This window comes from Oncorhynchus mykiss, unplaced genomic scaffold (genome assembly GCF_013265735.2).
Source record: "Oncorhynchus mykiss isolate Arlee unplaced genomic scaffold, USDA_OmykA_1.1 un_scaffold_861, whole genome shotgun sequence".
Lineage (NCBI taxonomy): Eukaryota > Metazoa > Chordata > Actinopteri > Salmoniformes > Salmonidae > Oncorhynchus > Oncorhynchus mykiss.
Window position 1 is genome coordinate 1 of NW_023494308.1, and position 20,000 is coordinate 20,000.

The 20,000-nt window shown below is 42.3% G+C and overlaps 39 non-coding genes and 2 pseudogenes across 39 annotated transcripts; all 41 read right to left on the reverse strand.

Moving 5' to 3' along the window:
- Positions 1-251: 251 nt before the first annotated feature.
- LOC118963557 lies at positions 252-370 on the reverse strand. Its single transcript, XR_005050731.1, has one exon. It is a non-coding gene; the product is annotated as a 5S ribosomal RNA (ribosomal RNA).
- Positions 371-630: 260 nt separating this feature from the next.
- LOC118963630 lies at positions 631-749 on the reverse strand. Its single transcript, XR_005050803.1, has one exon. It is a non-coding gene; the product is annotated as a 5S ribosomal RNA (ribosomal RNA).
- A 176-nt stretch (positions 750-925) lies between these two features.
- LOC118963558 lies at positions 926-1,044 on the reverse strand. Its single transcript, XR_005050732.1, has one exon. It is a non-coding gene; the product is annotated as a 5S ribosomal RNA (ribosomal RNA).
- A 260-nt stretch (positions 1,045-1,304) lies between these two features.
- Positions 1,305-1,423, reverse strand: LOC118963574. The gene has a single exon (XR_005050748.1). It is a non-coding gene; the product is annotated as a 5S ribosomal RNA (ribosomal RNA).
- A 177-nt stretch (positions 1,424-1,600) lies between these two features.
- On the reverse strand, positions 1,601-1,719 carry LOC118963572. Its single transcript, XR_005050746.1, has one exon. It is a non-coding gene; the product is annotated as a 5S ribosomal RNA (ribosomal RNA).
- A 260-nt stretch (positions 1,720-1,979) lies between these two features.
- On the reverse strand, positions 1,980-2,098 carry LOC118963619. The gene has a single exon (XR_005050792.1). It is a non-coding gene; the product is annotated as a 5S ribosomal RNA (ribosomal RNA).
- A 177-nt stretch (positions 2,099-2,275) lies between these two features.
- LOC118963544 lies at positions 2,276-2,394 on the reverse strand. The gene has a single exon (XR_005050718.1). It is a non-coding gene; the product is annotated as a 5S ribosomal RNA (ribosomal RNA).
- A 260-nt stretch (positions 2,395-2,654) lies between these two features.
- On the reverse strand, positions 2,655-2,773 carry LOC118963573. Its single transcript, XR_005050747.1, has one exon. It is a non-coding gene; the product is annotated as a 5S ribosomal RNA (ribosomal RNA).
- A 177-nt stretch (positions 2,774-2,950) lies between these two features.
- On the reverse strand, positions 2,951-3,069 carry LOC118963624. Its single transcript, XR_005050797.1, has one exon. It is a non-coding gene; the product is annotated as a 5S ribosomal RNA (ribosomal RNA).
- Positions 3,070-3,248: 179 nt separating this feature from the next.
- On the reverse strand, positions 3,249-3,367 carry LOC118963618. Its single transcript, XR_005050791.1, has one exon. It is a non-coding gene; the product is annotated as a 5S ribosomal RNA (ribosomal RNA).
- Positions 3,368-3,627: 260 nt separating this feature from the next.
- Positions 3,628-3,746, reverse strand: LOC118963575. The gene has a single exon (XR_005050749.1). It is a non-coding gene; the product is annotated as a 5S ribosomal RNA (ribosomal RNA).
- Positions 3,747-3,923: 177 nt separating this feature from the next.
- LOC118963590 lies at positions 3,924-4,052 on the reverse strand (annotated as a pseudogene).
- Positions 4,053-4,312: 260 nt separating this feature from the next.
- On the reverse strand, positions 4,313-4,431 carry LOC118963555. The gene has a single exon (XR_005050729.1). It is a non-coding gene; the product is annotated as a 5S ribosomal RNA (ribosomal RNA).
- Positions 4,432-4,608: 177 nt separating this feature from the next.
- LOC118963559 lies at positions 4,609-4,727 on the reverse strand. The gene has a single exon (XR_005050733.1). It is a non-coding gene; the product is annotated as a 5S ribosomal RNA (ribosomal RNA).
- A 260-nt stretch (positions 4,728-4,987) lies between these two features.
- Positions 4,988-5,106, reverse strand: LOC118963576. The gene has a single exon (XR_005050750.1). It is a non-coding gene; the product is annotated as a 5S ribosomal RNA (ribosomal RNA).
- A 178-nt stretch (positions 5,107-5,284) lies between these two features.
- Positions 5,285-5,403, reverse strand: LOC118963628. The gene has a single exon (XR_005050801.1). It is a non-coding gene; the product is annotated as a 5S ribosomal RNA (ribosomal RNA).
- A 260-nt stretch (positions 5,404-5,663) lies between these two features.
- Positions 5,664-5,782, reverse strand: LOC118963625. Its single transcript, XR_005050798.1, has one exon. It is a non-coding gene; the product is annotated as a 5S ribosomal RNA (ribosomal RNA).
- Positions 5,783-5,959: 177 nt separating this feature from the next.
- LOC118963569 lies at positions 5,960-6,078 on the reverse strand. Its single transcript, XR_005050743.1, has one exon. It is a non-coding gene; the product is annotated as a 5S ribosomal RNA (ribosomal RNA).
- Positions 6,079-6,338: 260 nt separating this feature from the next.
- Positions 6,339-6,457, reverse strand: LOC118963626. Its single transcript, XR_005050799.1, has one exon. It is a non-coding gene; the product is annotated as a 5S ribosomal RNA (ribosomal RNA).
- Positions 6,458-6,636: 179 nt separating this feature from the next.
- On the reverse strand, positions 6,637-6,755 carry LOC118963620. The gene has a single exon (XR_005050793.1). It is a non-coding gene; the product is annotated as a 5S ribosomal RNA (ribosomal RNA).
- A 260-nt stretch (positions 6,756-7,015) lies between these two features.
- Positions 7,016-7,134, reverse strand: LOC118963578. The gene has a single exon (XR_005050754.1). It is a non-coding gene; the product is annotated as a 5S ribosomal RNA (ribosomal RNA).
- A 177-nt stretch (positions 7,135-7,311) lies between these two features.
- On the reverse strand, positions 7,312-7,430 carry LOC118963560. The gene has a single exon (XR_005050734.1). It is a non-coding gene; the product is annotated as a 5S ribosomal RNA (ribosomal RNA).
- A 260-nt stretch (positions 7,431-7,690) lies between these two features.
- Positions 7,691-7,809, reverse strand: LOC118963566. The gene has a single exon (XR_005050740.1). It is a non-coding gene; the product is annotated as a 5S ribosomal RNA (ribosomal RNA).
- Positions 7,810-7,986: 177 nt separating this feature from the next.
- LOC118963561 lies at positions 7,987-8,105 on the reverse strand. The gene has a single exon (XR_005050735.1). It is a non-coding gene; the product is annotated as a 5S ribosomal RNA (ribosomal RNA).
- A 260-nt stretch (positions 8,106-8,365) lies between these two features.
- Positions 8,366-8,484, reverse strand: LOC118963579. Its single transcript, XR_005050755.1, has one exon. It is a non-coding gene; the product is annotated as a 5S ribosomal RNA (ribosomal RNA).
- Positions 8,485-8,661: 177 nt separating this feature from the next.
- LOC118963562 lies at positions 8,662-8,780 on the reverse strand. Its single transcript, XR_005050736.1, has one exon. It is a non-coding gene; the product is annotated as a 5S ribosomal RNA (ribosomal RNA).
- Positions 8,781-9,040: 260 nt separating this feature from the next.
- Positions 9,041-9,159, reverse strand: LOC118963577. Its single transcript, XR_005050751.1, has one exon. It is a non-coding gene; the product is annotated as a 5S ribosomal RNA (ribosomal RNA).
- A 177-nt stretch (positions 9,160-9,336) lies between these two features.
- On the reverse strand, positions 9,337-9,455 carry LOC118963563. Its single transcript, XR_005050737.1, has one exon. It is a non-coding gene; the product is annotated as a 5S ribosomal RNA (ribosomal RNA).
- Positions 9,456-9,715: 260 nt separating this feature from the next.
- On the reverse strand, positions 9,716-9,834 carry LOC118963588. The gene has a single exon (XR_005050764.1). It is a non-coding gene; the product is annotated as a 5S ribosomal RNA (ribosomal RNA).
- Positions 9,835-10,011: 177 nt separating this feature from the next.
- Positions 10,012-10,130, reverse strand: LOC118963617. The gene has a single exon (XR_005050790.1). It is a non-coding gene; the product is annotated as a 5S ribosomal RNA (ribosomal RNA).
- A 260-nt stretch (positions 10,131-10,390) lies between these two features.
- On the reverse strand, positions 10,391-10,509 carry LOC118963580. The gene has a single exon (XR_005050756.1). It is a non-coding gene; the product is annotated as a 5S ribosomal RNA (ribosomal RNA).
- Positions 10,510-10,686: 177 nt separating this feature from the next.
- On the reverse strand, positions 10,687-10,805 carry LOC118963564. The gene has a single exon (XR_005050738.1). It is a non-coding gene; the product is annotated as a 5S ribosomal RNA (ribosomal RNA).
- Positions 10,806-11,065: 260 nt separating this feature from the next.
- On the reverse strand, positions 11,066-11,184 carry LOC118963549. Its single transcript, XR_005050723.1, has one exon. It is a non-coding gene; the product is annotated as a 5S ribosomal RNA (ribosomal RNA).
- Positions 11,185-17,371: 6,187 nt separating this feature from the next.
- On the reverse strand, positions 17,372-17,490 carry LOC118963589 (annotated as a pseudogene).
- A 177-nt stretch (positions 17,491-17,667) lies between these two features.
- On the reverse strand, positions 17,668-17,786 carry LOC118963621. The gene has a single exon (XR_005050794.1). It is a non-coding gene; the product is annotated as a 5S ribosomal RNA (ribosomal RNA).
- Positions 17,787-18,046: 260 nt separating this feature from the next.
- Positions 18,047-18,165, reverse strand: LOC118963592. Its single transcript, XR_005050765.1, has one exon. It is a non-coding gene; the product is annotated as a 5S ribosomal RNA (ribosomal RNA).
- A 177-nt stretch (positions 18,166-18,342) lies between these two features.
- LOC118963550 lies at positions 18,343-18,461 on the reverse strand. Its single transcript, XR_005050724.1, has one exon. It is a non-coding gene; the product is annotated as a 5S ribosomal RNA (ribosomal RNA).
- A 260-nt stretch (positions 18,462-18,721) lies between these two features.
- LOC118963616 lies at positions 18,722-18,840 on the reverse strand. The gene has a single exon (XR_005050789.1). It is a non-coding gene; the product is annotated as a 5S ribosomal RNA (ribosomal RNA).
- A 260-nt stretch (positions 18,841-19,100) lies between these two features.
- LOC118963627 lies at positions 19,101-19,219 on the reverse strand. The gene has a single exon (XR_005050800.1). It is a non-coding gene; the product is annotated as a 5S ribosomal RNA (ribosomal RNA).
- A 177-nt stretch (positions 19,220-19,396) lies between these two features.
- LOC118963581 lies at positions 19,397-19,515 on the reverse strand. The gene has a single exon (XR_005050757.1). It is a non-coding gene; the product is annotated as a 5S ribosomal RNA (ribosomal RNA).
- Positions 19,516-19,775: 260 nt separating this feature from the next.
- On the reverse strand, positions 19,776-19,894 carry LOC118963538. The gene has a single exon (XR_005050712.1). It is a non-coding gene; the product is annotated as a 5S ribosomal RNA (ribosomal RNA).
- Between the last annotated feature and the right edge of the window lie 106 nt (positions 19,895-20,000).

The window sequence follows — 20,000 nt, forward strand, 5'->3', positions numbered from 1 at the left end:
ACAACCAGGCCCGACCCTGCTTAGCTTCCAAGATCGGACGAGATCAGGCGTACTCAGGCCGGTGTGGCCGCAAGCGAAAGGCAATCTCAAAAGTGGATGAAATTGCATATACTGTAGCCATAATTTGTAGCACAGATTGTTGGATGAAATACAAACTAACCTTGCTTACTTATTTCAAAGCGAGGGCACATATTTCAGCCTTGTGGGAAAAAACGGACAAAGAGTTGAAATTCCACAAGGCAGTGACAAAAAGCTTACAGCACCTGGTATTCCCAGGCGGTCTCCCATTCAAGTACTAACCAGGCCCGACCCTGCTTAGCTTCCGAGATCGGACGAGATCAGGCGTACTCAGGCCGGTGTGGCCGTAAACGAGAAACTATCTCTTGGTGCACTATGTAAAGTCAAAGTGAGCCTGATTAACAGCTGTTGCATTTCCACCATTTAGATAAGCATCTTTGTGTCACTCAAAAAGTGGAAGAAATTGCATATACTGTAGCCATAATTTGTAGCACAGATTGTTGGATGAAATACAAACTAACCTTGCTTACTTATTTCAAAGCGAGGGCACATATTTAAGCCTTGTGGGAAAAAACGGACAAAGAGTTGAAATTCCACTGGGCAGTGACAAAAAGCTTACAGCACCTGGTATTCCCAGGCGGTCTCCCATCCAAGTACTAACCAGGCCCGACCCTGCTTAGCTTCCGAGATCGGACGAGATCAGGCGTACTCAGGCCGGTGTGGCCGTAAGCGAAAGGCAATCTCAAAAATGGATGAAATTGCATATACTGTAGCCATAATTTGTAGCACAGATTGTTGGATGAAATACAAACTAACCTTGCTTACTTATTTCAAAGCGAGGGCACATATTTCAGCCTTGTGGGAAAAAACGGACAAAGAGTTGAAATTCCACAAGGCAGTGACAAAAAGCTTACAGCACCTGGTATTCCCAGGCGGTCTCCCATTCAAGTACTAACCAGGCCCGACCCTGCTTAGCTTCCGAGATCGGACGAGATCAGGCGTACTCAGGCCGGTGTGGCCGTAAACGAGAAACTATCTCTTGGTGCACTATGTAAAGTCAAAGTGAGCCTGATTAACAGCTGTTGCATTTCCACCATTTAGATAAGCATCTTTGTGTCACTCAAAAAGTGGAAGAAATTGCATATACTGTAGCCATAATTTGTAGCACAGATTGTTGGATGAAATACAAACTAACCTTGCTTACTTATTTCAAAGCGAGGGCACATATTTCAGCCTTGTGGGAAAAAACGGACAAAGAGTTGAAATTCCACAAGGCAGTGACAAAAAGCTTACAGCACCTGGTATTCCCAGGCGGTCTCCCATCCAAGTACTAACCAGGCCCGACCCTGCTTAGCTTCCAAGATCGGACGAGATCAGGCGTACTCAGGCCGGTGTGGCCGCAAGCGAAAGGCAATCTCAAAAAGTGGATGAAATTGCATATACTGTAGCCATAATTTGTAGCACAGATTGTTGGATGAAATACAAACTAACCTTGCTTACTTATTTCAAAGCGAGGGCACATATTTCAGCCTTGTGGGAAAAAACGGACAAAGAGTTGAAATTCCACAAGGCAGTGACAAAACGCTTACAGCACCTGGTATTCCCAGGCGGTCTCCCATTCAAGTACTAACCAGGCCCGACCCTGCTTAGCTTCCGAGATCGGACGAGATCAGGCGTACTCAGGCCGGTGTGGCCGTAAACGAGAAACTATCTCTTGGTGCACTATGTAAAGTCAAAGTGAGCCTGATTAACAGCTGTTGCATTTCCACCATTTAGATAAGCATCTTTGTGTCACTCAAAAAGTGGAAGAAATTGCATATACTGTAGCCATAATTTGTAGCACAGATTGTTGGATGAAATACAAACTAACCTTGCTTACTTATTTCAAAGCGAGGGCACATATTTAAGCCTTGTGGGAAAAAACGGACAAAGAGTTGAAATTCCACTGGGCAGTGACAAAAAGCTTACAGCACCTGGTATTCCCAGGCGGTCTCCCATCCAAGTACTAACCAGGCCCAACCCTGCTTAGCTTCCGAGATCGGACGAGATCAGGCGTACTCAGGCCGGTGTGGCCGTAAGCGAAAGGCAATCTCAAAAAATGGATGAAATTGCATATACTGTAGCCATAATTTGTAGCACAGATTGTTGGATGAAATACAAACTAACCTTGCTTACTTATTTCAAAGCGAGGGCACATATTTCAGCCTTGTGGGAAAAAACGGACAAAGAGTTGAAATTCCACAAGGCAGTGACAAAAAGCTTACAGCACCTGGTATTCCCAGGCGGTCTCCCATCCAAGTACTAACCAGGCCCGACCCTGCTTAGCTTCCGAGATCGGACGAGATCAGGCGTACTCAGGCCGGTGTGGCCGTAAGCGAGAAACTATCTCTTGGTGCACTATGTAAAGTCAAAGTGAGCCTGATTAACAGCTGTTGCATTTCCACCATTTAGATAAGCATCTTTGTGTCACTCAAAAAGTGGAAGAAATTGCATATACTGTAGCCATAATTTGTAGCACAGATTGTTGGATGAAATACAAACTAACCTTGCTTACTTATTTCAAAGCGAGGGCACATATTTCAGCCTTGTGGGAAAAAACGGACAAAGAGTTGAAATTCCACAAGGCAGTGACAAAAAGCTTACAGCACCTGGTATTCCCAGGCGGTCTCCCATCCAAGTACTAACCAGGCCCGACCCTGCTTAGCTTCCGAGATCGGACTAGATCAGGCGTACTCAGGCCGGTGTGGCCGTAAGCGAAAGGCAATCTCAAAAAGTGGATGAAATTGCATATACTGTAGCCATAATTTGTAGCACAGATTGTTGGATGAAATACAAACTAACCTTGCTTACTTATTTCAAAGCGAGGGCACATATTTCAGCCTTGTGGGAAAAAACGGACAAAGAGTTGAAATTCCACAAGGCAGTGACAAAAAGCTTACAGCACCTGGTATTCCCAGGCGGTCTCCCATCCAAGTACTAACCAGGCCCGACCCTGCTTAGCTTCCGAGATCGGACGAGATCAGGCGTACTCAGGCCGGTGTGGCCGCAAGCGAAAAGCAAAATCTCAAAAAGTGGATGAAATTGCATATACTGTAGCCATAATTTGTAGCACAGATTGTTGGATGAAATACAAACTAACCTTGCTTACTTATTTCAAAGCGAGGGCACATATTTCAGCCTTGTGGGAAAAAACGGACAAAGAGTTGAAATTCCACAAGGCAGTGACAAAAAGCTTACAGCACCTGGTATTCCCAGGCGGTCTCCCATTCAAGTACTAACCAGGCCCGACCCTGCTTAGCTTCCGAGATCGGACGAGATCAGGCGTACTCAGGCCGGTGTGGCCGTAAGCGAGAAACTATCTCTTGGTGCACTATGTAAAGTCAAAGTGAGCCTGATTAACAGCTGTTGCATTTCCACCATTTAGATAAGCATCTTTGTGTCACTCAAAAAGTGGAAGAAATTGCATATACTGTAGCCATAATTTGTAGCACAGATTGTTGGATGAAATACAAACTAACCTTGCTTACTTATTTCAAAGCGAGGGCACATATTTCAGCCTTGTGGGAAAAAACGGACAAAGAGTTGAAATTCCACAAGGCAGTGACAAAAAGCTTACAGCACCTGGTATTCCCAGGCGGTCTCCCATCCAAGTACTAACCAGGCCCGACCCTGCTTAGCTTCCAAGATCGGACGAGATCAGGCGTACTCAGGCCGGTGTGGCCGCAAGCGAAAGGCAATCTCAAAAAGTGGATGAAATTGCATATACTGTAGCCATAATTTGTAGCACAGATTGTTGGATGAAATACAAACTAACCTTGCTTACTTATTTCAAAGCGAGGGCACATATTTCAGCCTTGTGGGAAAAAACGGACAAAGAGTTGAAATTCCACAAGGCAGTGACAAAAAGCTTACAGCACCTGGTATTCCCAGGCGGTCTCCCATTCAAGTACTAACCAGGCCCGACCCTGCTTAGCTTCCGAGATCGGACGAGATCAGGCGAGATCAGGCGTACTCAGGCCGGTGTGGCCGTAAACGAGAAACTATCTCTTGGTGCACTATGTAAAGTCAAAGTGAGCCTGATTAACAGCTGTTGCATTTCCACCATTTAGATAAGCATCTTTGTGTCACTCAAAAAGTGGAAGAAATTGCATATACTGTAGCCATAATTTGTAGCACAGATTGTTGGATGAAATACAAACTAACCTTGCTTACTTATTTCAAAGCGAGGGCACATATTTAAGCCTTGTGGGAAAAAACGGACAAAGAGTTGAAATTCCACTGGGCAGTGACAAAAAGCTTACAGCACCTGGTATTCCCAGGCGGTCTCCCATCCAAGTACTAACCAGGCCCGACCCTGCTTAGCTTCCGAGATCGGACGAGATCAGGCGTACTCAGGCCGGTGTGGCCGTAAGCGAAAGGCAATCTCAAAAAATGGATGAAATTGCATATACTGTAGCCATAATTTGTAGCACAGATTGTTGGATGAAATACAAACTAACCTTGCTTACTTATTTCAAAGCGAGGGCACATATTTCAGCCTTGTGGGAAAAAAAAGACAAAGAGTTGAAATTCCACAAGGCAGTGACAAAAAGCTTACAGCACCTGGTATTCCCAGGCGGTCTCCCATTCAAGTACTAACCAGGCCCGACCCTGCTTAGCTTCCGAGATCGGACGAGATCAGGCGTACTCAGGCCGGTGTGGCCGTAAACGAGAAACTATCTCTTGGTGCACTATGTAAAGTCAAAGTGAGCCTGATTAACAGCTGTTGCATTTCCACCATTTAGATAAGCATCTTTGTGTCACTCAAAAAGTGGAAGAAATTGCATATACTGTAGCCATAATTTGTAGCACAGATTGTTGGATGAAATACAAACTAACCTTGCTTACTTATTTCAAAGCGAGGGCACATATTTCAGCCTTGTGGGAAAAAACGGACAAAGAGTTGAAATTCCACAAGGCAGTGACAAAAAGCTTACAGCACCTGGTATTCCCAGGCGGTCTCCCATCCAAGTACTAACCAGGCCCGACCCTGCTTAGCTTCCAAGATCGGACGAGATCAGGCGTACTCAGGCCGGTGTGGCCGCAAGCGAAAGGCAATCTCAAAAAGTGGATGAAATTGCATATACTGTAGCCATAATTTGTAGCACAGATTGTTGGATGAAATACAAACTAACCTTGCTTACTTATTTCAAAGCGAGGGCACATATTTCAGCCTTGTGGGAAAAAAACGGACAAAGAGTTGAAATTCCACAAGGCAGTGACAAAAAGCTTACAGCACCTGGTATTCCCAGACGGTCTCCCATCCAAGTACTAACCAGGCCCGACCCTGCTTAGCTTCCGAGATCAGACGAGATCAGGCGTACTCAGGCCGGTGTGGCCGTAAGCGAGAAACTATCTCTTGGTGCACTATGTAAAGTCAAAGTGAGCCTGATTAACAGCTGTTGCATTTCCACCATTTAGATAAGCATCTTTGTGTCACTCAAAAAGTGGAAGAAATTGCATATACTGTAGCCATAATTTGTAGCACAGATTGTTGGATGAAATACAAACTAACCTTGCTTACTTATTTCAAAGCGAGGGCACATATTTCAGCCTTGTGGGAAAAAACGGACAAAGAGTTGAAATTCCACAAGGCAGTGACAAAAAGCTTACAGCACCTGGTATTCCCAGGCGGTCTCCCATCCAAGTACTAACCAGGCCCGACCCTGCTTAGCTTCCGAGATCGGACGAGATCAGGCGTACTCAGGCCGGTGTGGCCGCAAGCGAAAGGCAATCTCAAAAAGTGGATGAAATTGCATATACTGTAGCCATAATTTGTAGCACAGATTGTTGGATGAAATACAAACTAACCTTGCTTACTTATTTCAAAGCGAGGGCACATATTTCAGCCTTGTGGGAAAAAACGGACAAAGAGTTGAAATTCCACAAGGCAGTGACAAAAAGCTTACAGTACCTGGTATTCCCAGGCGGTCTCCCATCCAAGTACTAACCAGGCCCGACCCTGCTTAGCTTCCGAGATCGGACGAGATCAGGCGTACTCAGGCCGGTGTGGCCGTAAACGAGAAACTATCTCTTGGTGCACTATGTAAAGTCAAAGTGAGCCTGATTAACAGCTGTTGCATTTCCACCATTTAGATAAGCATCTTTGTGTCACTCAAAAAGTGGAAGAAATTGCATATACTGTAGCCATAATTTGTAGCACAGATTGTTGGATGAAATACAAACTAACCTTGCTTACTTATTTCAAAGCGAGGGCACATATTTCAGCCTTGTGGGAAAAAACGGACAAAGAGTTGAAATTCCACAAGGCAGTGACAAAAAGCTTACAGCACCTGGTATTCCCAGGCGGTCTCCCATCCAAGTACTAACCAGGCCCGACCCTGCTTAGCTTCCGAGATCGGACGAGATCAGGCGTACTCAGGCCGGTGTGGCCGCAAGCGAAAAGCAAAATCTCAAAAAGTGGATGAAATTGCATATACTGTAGCCATAATTTGTAGCACAGATTGTTGGATGAAATACAAACTAACCTTGCTTACTTATTTCAAAGCGAGGGCACATATTTCAGCCTTGTGGGAAAAAACGGACAAAGAGTTGAAATTCCACAAGGCAGTGACAAAAAGCTTACAGCACCTGGTATTCCCAGGCGGTCTCCCATTCAAGTACTAACCAGGCCCGACCCTGCTTAGCTTCCGAGATCGGACGAGATCAGGCGTACTCAGGCCGGTGTGGCCGTAAGCGAGAAACTATCTCTTGGTGCACTATGTAAAGTCAAAGTGAGCCTGATTAACAGCTGTTGCATTTCCACCATTTAGATAAGCATCTTTGTGTCACTCAAAAAGTGGAAGAAATTGCATATACTGTAGCCATAATTTGTAGCACAGATTGTTGGATGAAATACAAACTAACCTTGCTTACTTATTTCAAAGCGAGGGCACATATTTCAGCCTTGTGGGAAAAAACGGACAAAGAGTTGAAATTCCACAAGGCAGTGACAAAAAGCTTACAGCACCTGGTATTCCCAGGCGGTCTCCCATCCAAGTACTAACCAGGCCCGACCCTGCTTAGCTTCCAAGATCGGACGAGATCAGGCGTACTCAGGCCGGTGTGGCCGCAAGCGAAAGGCAATCTCAAAAAGTGGATGAAATTGCATATACTGTAGCCATAATTTGTAGCACAGATTGTTGGATGAAATACAAACTAACCTTGCTTACTTATTTCAAAGCGAGGGCACATATTTCAGCCTTGTGGGAAAAAACGGACAAAGAGTTGAAATTCCACAAGGCAGTGACAAAAAGCTTACAGCACCTGGTATTCCCAGGCGGTCTCCCATTCAAGTACTAACCAGGCCCGACCCTGCTTAGCTTCCGAGATCGGACGAGATCAGGCGTACTCAGGCCGGTGTGGCCGTAAACGAGAAACTATCTCTTGGTGCACTATGTAAAGTCAAAGTGAGCCTGATTAACAGCTGTTGCATTTCCACCATTTAGATAAGCATCTTTGTGTCACTCAAAAAGTGGAAGAAATTGCATATACTGTAGCCATAATTTGTAGCACAGATTGTTGGATGAAATACAAACTAACCTTGCTTACTTATTTCAAAGCGAGGGCACATATTTAAGCCTTGTGGGAAAAAACGGACAAAGAGTTGAAATTCCACTGGGCAGTGACAAAAAGCTTACAGCACCTGGTATTCCCAGGCGGTCTCCCATCCAAGTACTAACCAGGCCCGACCCTGCTTAGCTTCCGAGATCGGACGAGATCAGGCGTACTCAGGCCGGTGTGGCCGTAAGCGAAAGGCAATCTCAAAAAATGGATGAAATTGCATATACTGTAGCCATAATTTGTAGCACAGATTGTTGGATGAAATACAAACTAACCTTGCTTACTTATTTCAAAGCGAGGGCACATATTTCAGCCTTGTGGGAAAAAACGGACAAAGAGTTGAAATTCCACAAGGCAGTGACAAAAAGCTTACAGCACCTGGTATTCCCAGGCGGTCTCCCATTCAAGTACTAACCAGGCCCGACCCTGCTTAGCTTCCGAGATCGGACGAGATCAGGCGTACTCAGGCCGGTGTGGCCGTAAACGAGAAACTATCTCTTGGTGCACTATGTAAAGTCAAAGTGAGCCTGATTAACAGCTGTTGCATTTCCACCATTTAGATAAGCATCTTTGTGTCACTCAAAAAGTGGAAGAAATTGCATATACTGTAGCCATAATTTGTAGCACAGATTGTTGGATGAAATACAAACTAACCTTGCTTACTTATTTCAAAGCGAGGGCACATATTTCAGCCTTGTGGGAAAAAACGGACAAAGAGTTGAAATTCCACAAGGCAGTGACAAAAAGCTTACAGCACCTGGTATTCCCAGGCGGTCTCCCATCCAAGTACTAACCAGGCCCGACCCTGCTTAGCTTCCAAGATCGGACGAGATCAGGCGTACTCAGGCCGGTGTGGCCGCAAGCGAAAGGCAATCTCAAAAAGTGGATGAAATTGCATATACTGTAGCCATAATTTGTAGCACAGATTGTTGGATGAAATACAAACTAACCTTGCTTACTTATTTCAAAGCGAGGGCACATATTTCAGCCTTGTGGGAAAAAACGGACAAAGAGTTGAAATTCCACAAGGCAGTGACAAAAAGCTTACAGCACCTGGTATTCCCAGGCGGTCTCCCATTCAAGTACTAACCAGGCCCGACCCTGCTTAGCTTCCGAGATCGGACGAGATCAGGCGTACTCAGGCCGGTGTGGCCGTAAACGAGAAACTATCTCTTGGTGCACTATGTAAAGTCAAAGTGAGCCTGATTAACAGCTGTTGCATTTCCACCATTTAGATAAGCATCTTTGTGTCACTCAAAAAGTGGAAGAAATTGCATATACTGTAGCCATAATTTGTAGCACAGATTGTTGGATGAAATACAAACTAACCTTGCTTACTTATTTCAAAGCGAGGGCACATATTTAAGCCTTGTGGGAAAAAACGGACAAAGAGTTGAAATTCCACTGGGCAGTGACAAAAAGCTTACAGCACCTGGTATTCCCAGGCGGTCTCCCATCCAAGTACTAACCAGGCCCGACCCTGCTTAGCTTCCGAGATCGGACGAGATCAGGCGTACTCAGGCCGGTGTGGCCGTAAGCGAAAGGCAATCTCAAAAAATGGATGAAATTGCATATACTGTAGCCATAATTTGTAGCACAGATTGTTGGATGAAATACAAACTAACCTTGCTTACTTATTTCAAAGCGAGGGCACATATTTCAGCCTTGTGGGAAAAAACGGACAAAGAGTTGAAATTCCACAAGGCAGTGACAAAAAGCTTACAGCACCTGGTATTCCCAGGCGGTCTCCCATTCAAGTACTAACCAGGCCCGACCCTGCTTAGCTTCCGAGATCGGACGAGATCAGGCGTACTCAGGCCGGTGTGGCCGTAAACGAGAAACTATCTCTTGGTGCACTATGTAAAGTCAAAGTGAGCCTGATTAACAGCTGTTGCATTTCCACCATTTAGATAAGCATCTTTGTGTCACTCAAAAAGTGGAAGAAATTGCATATACTGTAGCCATAATTTGTAGCACAGATTGTTGGATGAAATACAAACTAACCTTGCTTACTTATTTCAAAGCGAGGGCACATATTTCAGCCTTGTGGGAAAAAACGGACAAAGAGTTGAAATTCCACAAGGCAGTGACAAAAAGCTTACAGCACCTGGTATTCCCAGGCGGTCTCCCATCCAAGTACTAACCAGGCCCGACCCTGCTTAGCTTCCGAGATCGGACGAGATCAGGCGTACTCAGGCCGGTGTGGCCGTAAGCGAAAGGCAATCTCAAAAAGTGGATGAAATTGCATATACTGTAGCCATAATTTGTAGCACAGATTGTTGGATGAAATACAAACTAACCTTGCTTACTTATTTCAAAGCGAGGGCACATATTTCAGCCTTGTGGGAAAAAACGGACAAAGAGTTGAAATTCCACAAGGCAGTGACAAAAAGCTTACAGCACCTGGTATTCCCAGGCGGTCTCCCATCCAAGTACTAACCAGGCCCGACCCTGCTTAGCTTCCGAGATCGGACGAGATCAGGGGTACTCAGGCCGGTGTGGCCGTAAGCGAGAAACTATCTCTTGGTGCACTATGTAAAGTCAAAGTGAGCCTGATTAACAGCTGTTGCATTTCCACCATTTAGATAAGCATCTTTGTGTCACTCAAAAAGTGGAAGAAATTGCATATACTGTAGCCATAATTTGTAGCACAGATTGTTGGATGAAATACAAACTAACCTTGCTTACTTATTTCAAAGCGAGGGCACATATTTCAGCCTTGTGGGAAAAAACGGACAAAGAGTTGAAATTCCACAAGGCAGTGACAAAAAGCTTACAGCACCTGGTATTCCCAGGCGGTCTCCCATCCAAGTACTAACCAGGCCCGACCCTGCTTAGCTTCCAAGATCGGACGAGATCAGGCGTACTCAGGCCGGTGTGGCCGCAAGCGAAAGGCAATCTCAAAAAGTGGATGAAATTGCATATACTGTAGCCATAATTTGTAGCACAGATTGTTGGATGAAATACAAACTAACCTTGCTTACTTATTTCAAAGCGAGGGCACATATTTCAGCCTTGTGGGAAAAAACGGACAAAGAGTTGAAATTCCACAAGGCAGTGACAAAAAGCTTACAGCACCTGGTATTCCCAGGCGGTCTCCCATTCAAGTACTAACCAGGCCCGACCCTGCTTAGCTTCCGAGATCGGACGAGATCAGGCGTACTCAGGCCGGTGTGGCCGTAAACGAGAAACTATCTCTTGGTGCACTATGTAAAGTCAAAGTGAGCCTGATTAACAGCTGTTGCATTTCCACCATTTAGATAAGCATCTTTGTGTCACTCAAAAAGTGGAAGAAATTGCATATACTGTAGCCATAATTTGTAGCACAGATTGTTGGATGAAATACAAACTAACCTTGCTTACTTATTTCAAAGCGAGGGCACATATTTAAGCCTTGTGGGAAAAAACGGACAAAGAGTTGAAATTCCACTGGGCAGTGACAAAAAGCTTACAGCACCTGGTATTCCCAGGCGGTCTCCCATCCAAGTACTAACCAGGCCCGACCCTGCTTAGCTTCCGAGATCGGACGAGATCAGGCGTACTCAGGCCGGTGTGGCCGTAAGTGAGAAACTATCTCTTGGTGCACTATGTAAAGTCAAAGTGAGCCTGATTAACAGCTGTTGCATTTCCACCATTTAGATAAGCATCTTTGTGTCACTCAAAAAGTGGAAGAAATTGCATATACTGTAGCCATAATTTGTAGCACAGATTGTTGGATGAAATACAAACTAACCTTGCTTACTTATTTCAAAGCGAGGGCACATATTTCAGCCTTGTGGGAAAAAACGGACAAAGAGTTGAAATTCCACAAGGCAGTGACAAAAAGCTTACAGCACCTGGTATTCCCAGGCGGTCTCCCATCAAAGTACTAACCAGGCCCGACCCTGCTTAGCTTCCGAGATCAGACGAGATCAGGCGTACTTTTTTTTTTTTTTTTTTTTTTTTTTTTTTTTCTTTTTTTTTAAAGAGTTGAAATTCCACAAGGCAGTGACAAAAAGCTTACAGCACCTGGTATTCCCAGGCGGTCTCCCATCCAAGTACTAACCAGGCCCGACCCTGCTTAGCTTCCGAGATCGGACGAGATCAGGCGTACTTTTTTTTTTTTTTTTTTTTTAATAAATAAAATACAACAAAAACTTATAAAAACATAACATTCAATTCTAATCACACAAAACAGGCATGTTGAAATCAACTCACCGAACAACTATACAAACCAAAAGGAAATTAACATACCAATATATTTCAAAAATGATAAGCAATTCTTCCACCATCCACCCTTGAAATCAACCCACTCCCCTCCACAAAAGCTTCATCAAAACATTCCCTTCCATAACAATGAAACATATCTATATGCTTCTTAAACAATACTACAAAAATATCCCACACCCTTACCCTCTTCCCCTCAAAAAAAGCAAAATTCCTCCTACAAAAAATAGCATACCTCACAAAACTCAAAACAACATTTAACAAAACAACATTAACACCCTCACATTTACCATCCATGCCAAATAACACCAATTCATTCCACACATATTTTTTCAAAATATCACCCTTCCAGTTTCTATGTATCATTCCCTTTACCTTACAAAATAAATATTTTAACTCCTCACATTCCACAAACAAATGTATTAAATTTTCTGGTAACTCACCACATAGATCACATTCTCTTTTTATTTCCCTATTGATTTGATGTAACACCACCTTTGTATATATACGATTATGCCTTATTTTAAAATCGTTACTTTCACATTCCATACTATTATATTTTACATTTAAAGTTTTCCATATCTTTTTTACGTCCAAAGTTGGAAAAATTCCTTTCCAAACTTTCTCCGCAGCTGGCCTTTTCACATTTTTCTCTACCATTATTTTATAGAATTTTTTCACCGGGATACTAGATAACTGAGCCTTCTCCTTACTGTTACCAATAAATAAATTAGGAAAGACAAATAAACCTTCTCTAACAACTTCACTATTTATTAAATCCACCCATGTGCTTGGTATACTTTCTTTTATCTTCTCGTACATATTCTTCACTGTTCCCCTACCCACCTCTACATCCCATTCATGGATAGTGTCAAAAATAGCTTCTTCAGGAAAAAAACCTGGAATTACCTCATATGTGTAGTCTTTTATCTGTCTAAGACCTGCACTCATGAATACTTCACTATATAACACCTTTTCTTTGTACTTAATTTTCTCATTCAGAAAAACAGGGTGATTCATAATTAGGTCAATATGCCCACACTCATAATACACATTAGGCAACAACTCTGCCCATGCATTTAGCACTTCTTTATAAAAATCTGGTACCTTTTCACACATTTTCCTTTTAAGATCCATCAACAAACCATTATCTTCACATCCACCACTCTCATCTAAATAGACTTTGAAAAAATGTTTCCAGCCATAATCTAAACTGTCATATAAATATTTCTTTACTGTTTTTATCCTAATAGCTTTTCTTTTAATGTCAAAATCTACAAGTTTTAAACCTCCATCATCATAGTCCGCTATCAATGTTTTCTGCGCAATTCTAACACCTTTACCATCCCATATAAAGTTAGACACCACATTATTCAATTCATTTATAACCCACTCTGGCATGTCTAGAACTCCCAAAATATACACAAGTTTAGATGATACCAAAGCATTTACTACAATTACTTTACCTTTTAACTTTAATTTTCTATTTTTCCAGAAATTCAAAGTTTGCTTGATTTTATTGAGAATCCCCGTCCAAGTTATATCCCTTGCCTCTTTCTCCTTTACACCAATATTTACTCCCAGCACCTTCATAAAATCCTTAGCTACCTTAAATGGAATCTCACACTTATTTGCATCAATATCCCCAAAAAACATAATTTCTGTCTTCTCTATATTAACTTCAGCCCCTGATGCCTTACAGTAGATATCTATGATTTTCATAATGCTTTCAATGCTACCTACATCCTTCACAGTAAAAGTAGTGTCATCAGCGTACTGATGTATAACACTGACACCACCACCTGGGATTCCAACACCCCTCACCTCTTTGTCTCCAAGTATCAAAACAGCTAAAGGTTCCGTAGAAACACTGTACAATAGAGCTGACAAAGGACAACCCTGCCTTACTGACCTCTCTATAGGGAATGTATCTGTTAACACTCCGTTACATTTAACACAACTTTTTGCTCCACTATACAACAATTTAATCCAAGATACAAATTTTGGCCCAAAACCAAACCTCTCCAAAGTCTGTAGCAGAAAACTATGTTCCACTTTATCAAAAGCTTTCTTAAAATCTAAACTTAAAACTATACCACCTTCATTTTTCATATGATTAACAACATCTCTAATTGTACAAATTATATCTGCAACATCTCTTCCAGGTATTCCGTAGGCTTGTGTTGATGTAATAATACTCCCAATCACCTTTTTCATCCTATTAGCTAAAACTTTAGTCAGTATTTTATAATCTGAATTTAGAAGACTAATAGGCCTATAATTTTCTAACTTTAACCTACTGCCTCTATTTTTAAATAAGATGGTTAACATACCAATTGACATAGACTCAGGGATTTCCTTATTCTCTTCCATATACTGAAAAACCTTCAATAAAATGGGTGCCAAAATATCCACAAAAACTTTATAGAATTCATTTGTTAAACCATCCAAACCTGGACTTTTATTTCCTTGAGTGTTCTCAATTGCTTCCTTGATTTCTATAATTGAAATATTTTCATCACACATCCTTCTATCTGTCTGAGATACTTTGGCACTGATTTTCTCCAACACTTTTTCAACACACACTTTATCTACATCATTCTTTTTATAAAGATTTCTGTAAAAGGATTCAACTGAATCTACGATGTCCACAAAATCATTTACCTTTACACCTTTTTCATTTTCCAATTCCACAATATAACTCTTAAATTGCTTTCGTTTTTCAAGCCCCAGAAAAAAGGAAGTACATTTCTCTCCCTCCAAGGCGTACTGTGCCTTACTCCTAACAATAGCACCTAAACATTTCTTTTTTTCATAAAACCCTAGCTCTGCATGGATTTTCAAATAGTTCACTACATCATAGTCTGGATCAGCATCAGCCTTTTCAAGTTCCTGCAACATCCTATTTCTAAGCATTTTTTCTTTCAACTTATCGACACGGTTACGATTTTTGGAGTACCTAATACTCCTGTTTTTTACTTTAACTTTCACTTCTTCCCACCATAAACACACATTCTCTTTTAACAGTACATTAGACATTTCACCTTCGATACATTCAACAATTTCCTTTATATAACTTTCCTCCTTTAACAGACTGGCATTTAAACACCAGACACCTCCCCCTCTCATCTCCACAGCAAAACCTATCTGAAATGACATTACTGCATGATCACTGTATGCTGTAAAGTTATATGACATCTTCTGAACCTGCTGTATCATATCTTCTTTTACTAAACATAAATCAATTCTGCTTTGTTTTAGTTCATTTAACACCACCTGCCTTCTCGAAAACACTCTTCTATTTAAATTTTCAGCCCTCCATATATCTACAAGATTTTCATTTTTCATTAATTCCCATAAAGCATTTCTAGACGAATCATGTCTGTAGCTATCACATCTCGAGACATCTATTCTAGTGCACTTCACGTTAAAATCTCCTACCAGTATACAATTTTCTGAACACAGTGATCTTAGGTTATTAAACATATCTCTCCTTTCCGATTCAATATTCGAAGCATAAACATTAATTAGACGGAAAATGACATTTTGCACTTCAAACTCAATAACAATAAGTCTGCCCCGATTATCTGCATATACCTGCTTGACATTTTGAACCACATCATTTTTTACCAGAATAGCAACTCCACATGTTTTTTCACTTCCGTGACTACAAAATATTAGCTCAGACCATTTGCTCTTAATCTCTAACATTTTGGAGTCTGTCCAATTAGTCTCTTGAAAACACCACATGTCAGCTTTTACAGACACCAAAACCTGCTCCAATTTGTTCATATTTCTCAGACTGTTCCCATTTAGTGATGCAACTTTAACCATTGTTAATGTATGCAGAAATATAGTCAAAGAAAAACACGTCATTTCAAAATAGACTTTTTCTTTTTACCAGATCCCATCACCTCCCTAGCTTTCGTCAATGATCTCTTATTTCTAGCAAACAACTGAAAATCCTCACTATCTATTTCTTCTTCCGACTCATGACTTGGATTTATGAGAGGAGCAACATTCAAACCTTTTGTAAAATGCTCTTTAACCGTGCCATCAACTCCAGTGGACCCAGCCCTCTCCTTGGTGTTATTTTCACACAGGCTTAAAGCAGGTTCAGGCACCTGAGAAGCACCTTGCACCATCTCTACCTGTGTATCTAATTCACCAATCCTGTGCTGCTGCTCCACCGTGTCAGCAGCAGAGACCAAGACTGCATCTCGAGTACTGCCAGAAGGAATTACATACTCTCCAAGCACATCTATAGCTGTCTCTGCAATCACCTGCGACACACTTTCCATATCACTCTCTTCCCCTCTCTCCATAGCCACACTCTCTTCATCTTCTTCAGTAATGAGGTCCATTGTTTGCAGAAATAAGACATCATCCACCTTCTTACATTTACATCTGTCCTTAGGTCTGTCACACCTGCTACACATATCACCAATGTTCGAACATTCCCTGGCATAATGCCCTTGTTCACCACATTTATGACATATAAATTCTGGACATTCTTTAAGTATGTGTCCCGGTTGAATACATAGTCTACATACCTTAACTTGGTTATCGTGGATCACTCGGAAATATTCAAATCCCTCAACTGTATTGAACTTTGTTGAGTAAGGCAATGATTGCACACTGTCCGTAAACTTCACTTTACAAAATCTCGTCCCGTCCACAATGTCCGTTCCTGGCCACATCCTCCTCTTGATTGGTGTTATCGCATTCACTTTCCATCCTTGTAATTTCTCATGTATTTCATCGTCCGTAATATATGCCGGCAAGTTCAAAAAGGACACCACAAGTTCATCGTTCCCCAGTTCTTTCGCCATGACTTGACAGCTCTTTATTTTTAGCCCATCTATTAGTCTTTCTTTTCCCTTCTCATGTGACATGGTTATTTCGTACTTATTTCTGTCTTTCATTCTACATCCCAAAATCGTTCCGCATACTTCTTTTATTCCTCTCAGCAATTCCATCGTTGTTATTTTTTCTTCACCAATAACTTCAACATTCACCGTCAGTTCTTTCTCATATTTTCTTCTCCTCAACTCTTCATTCGACGCTCTTTTTTCTCCGTTGTCCATTCTCGTTATTTTCGTTATTCTTGATGTCGAAGCCATTGAATCCGTCTGGTTATTTTACGTAGAATCCCCCAAACAGCTCACGCCGTTGGGGGATAAAAACGCAAATATTTATAATAAACTACACTCCCAACACAAACTTCCTAAACTTAAAATATAAGAACAACCAAAACCAAAAACTATTTTTTTTTTTTTTTTCTCTCCAAACAATTCAAACACCTGCTGCTCACTCACTTCCTGAAACTACCAAAAAGGGGCGTACTCAGGCCGGTGTGGCCGTAAGCGAAAGGCAATCTCAAAAAGTGGATGAAATTGCATATACTGTAGCCATAATTTGTAGCACAGATTGTTGGATGAAATACAAACTAACCTTGCTTACTTATTTCAAAGCGAGGGCACATATTTCAGCCTTGTGGGAAAAAACGGACAAAGAGTTGAAATTCCACAAGGCAGTGACAAAAAGCTTACAGCACCTGGTATTCCCAGGCGGTCTCCCATCCAAGTACTAACCAGGCCCGACCCTGCTTAGCTTCCAAGATCGGACGAGATCAGGCGTACTCAGGCCGGTGTGGCCGCAGGCGAAAGGCAATCTCAAAAAGTGGATGAAATTGCATATACTGTAGCCATAATTTGTAGCACAGATTGTTGGATGAAATACAAACTAACCTTGCTTACTTATTTCAAAGCGAGGGCACATATTTCAGCCTTGTGGGAAAAAACGGACAAAGAGTTGAAATTCCACAAGGCAGTGACAAAAAGCTTACAGCACCTGGTATTCCCAGGCGGTCTCCCATTCAAGTACTAACCAGGCCCGACCCTGCTTAGCTTCCGAGATCGGACGAGATCAGGCGTACTCAGGCCGGTGTGGCCGTAAGCGAGAAACTATCTCTTGGTGCACTATGTAAAGTCAAAGTGAGCCTGATTAACAGCTGTTGCATTTCCACCATTTAGATAAGCATCTTTGTGTCACTCAAAAAGTGGAAGAAATTGCATATACTGTAGCCATAATTTGTAGCACAGATTGTTGGATGAAATACAAACTAACCTTGCTTACTTATTTCAAAGCGAGGGCACATATTTAAGCCTTGTGGGAAAAAACGGACAAAGAGTTGAAATTCCACTGGGCAGTGACAAAAAGCTTACAGCACCTGGTATTCCCAGGCGGTCTCCCATCCAAGTACTAACCAGGCCCGACCCTGCTTAGCTTCCGAGATCGGACGAGATCAGGCGTACTCAGGCCGGTGTGGCCGTAAGCGAAAGGCAATCTCAAAAAATGGATGAAATTGCATATACTGTAGCCATAATTTGTAGCACAGATTGTTGGATGAAATACAAACTAACCTTGCTTACTTATTTCAAAGCGAGGGCACATATTTCAGCCTTGTGGGAAAAAACGGACAAAGAGTTGAAATTCCACAAGGCAGTGACAAAAAGCTTACAGCACCTGGTATTCCCAGGCGGTCTCCCATCCAAGTACTAACCAGGCCCGACCCTGCTTAGCTTCCGAGATCGGACGAGATCAGGCGTACTCAGGCCGGTGTGGCCGTAAGTGAGAAACTATCTCTTGGTGCACTATGTAAAGTCAAAGTGAGCCTGATTAACAGCTGTTGCATTTCCACCATTTAGATAAGCATCTTTGTGTCACTCAAAAAGTGGAAGAAATTGCATATACTGTAGCCATAATTTGTAGCACAGATTGTTGGATGAAATACAAACTAACCTTGCTTACTTATTTCAAAGCGAGGGCACATATTTCAGCCTTGTGGGAAAAAACGGACAAAGAGTTGAAATTCCACAAGGCAGTGACAAAAAGCTTACAGCACCTGGTATTCCCAGGCGGTCTCCCATCCAAGTACTAACCAGGCCCGACCCTGCTTAGCTTCCGAGATCAGACGAGATCAGGCGTACTCAGGCCGGTGTGGCCGTAAGCGAGAAACTATCTCTTGGTGCACTATGTAAAGTCAAAGTGAGCCTGATTAACAGCTGTTGCATTTCCACCATTTAGATAAGCATCTTTGTGTCACTCAAAAAGTGGAAGAAATTGCATATACTGTAGCCATAATTTGTAGCACAGATTGTTGGATGAAATACAAACTAACCTTGCTTACTTATTTCAAAGCGAGGGCACATATTTCAGCCTTGTGGGAAAAAACGGACAAAGAGTTGAAATTCCACAAGGCAGTGACAAAAAGCTTACAGCACCTGGTATTCCCAGGCGGTCTCCCATCCAAGTACTAACCAGGCCCGACCCTGCTTAGCTTCCGAGATCGGACGAGATCAGGCGTACTCAGGCCGGTGTGGCCGCAAGCGAAAGGCAATCTCAAAAAGTGGATGAAATTGCATATACTGTAGCCATAATTTGTAGCACAGATTGTTGGATGAAATACAAACTAACCTTGCTTACTTATTTCAAAGCGAGGGCACATATTTCAGCCTTGTGGGAAAAAACGGACAAAGAGTTGAAATTCCACAAGGCAGTGACAAAAAGCTTACAGTACCTGGTATTCCCAGGCGGTCTCCCATCCAAGTACTAACCAGGCCCGACCCTGCTTAGCTTCCGAGATCGGACGAGATCAGGCGTACTCAGGCCGGTGTGGCCGTAAGAGAGAAACTATCTCTTGGTGCACTATGTAAAGTCAAAGTGAGCCTGATTAACAGCTGTTGCATTTCCACCATTTAGATAAGCATCTTTGTGTCACTCAAAAAGTGGAAGAAATTGCATATACTGTAGCCATAATTTGTAGCACAGATTGTTGGATGAAATACAAACTAACCTTGCTTACTTATTTCAAAGCGAGGGCACATATTTAAGCCTTGTGGGAAAAAACGGACAAAGAGTTGAAATTCCACTGGGCAGTGACAAAAAGCTTACAGCACCTGGTATTCCCAGGCGGTCTCCCATCCAAGTACTAACCAGGCCCGACCCTGCTTAGCTTCCGAGATCGGACGAGATCAGGAGTACTCAGGCCGGTATGGCCGTAAGCGAAAGGCAATCTCAAAAAGTGGATGAAATTGCATATACTGTAGCCATAATTTGTAGCACAGATTGTTGGATGAAATACAAACTAACCTTGCTTACTTATTTCAAAG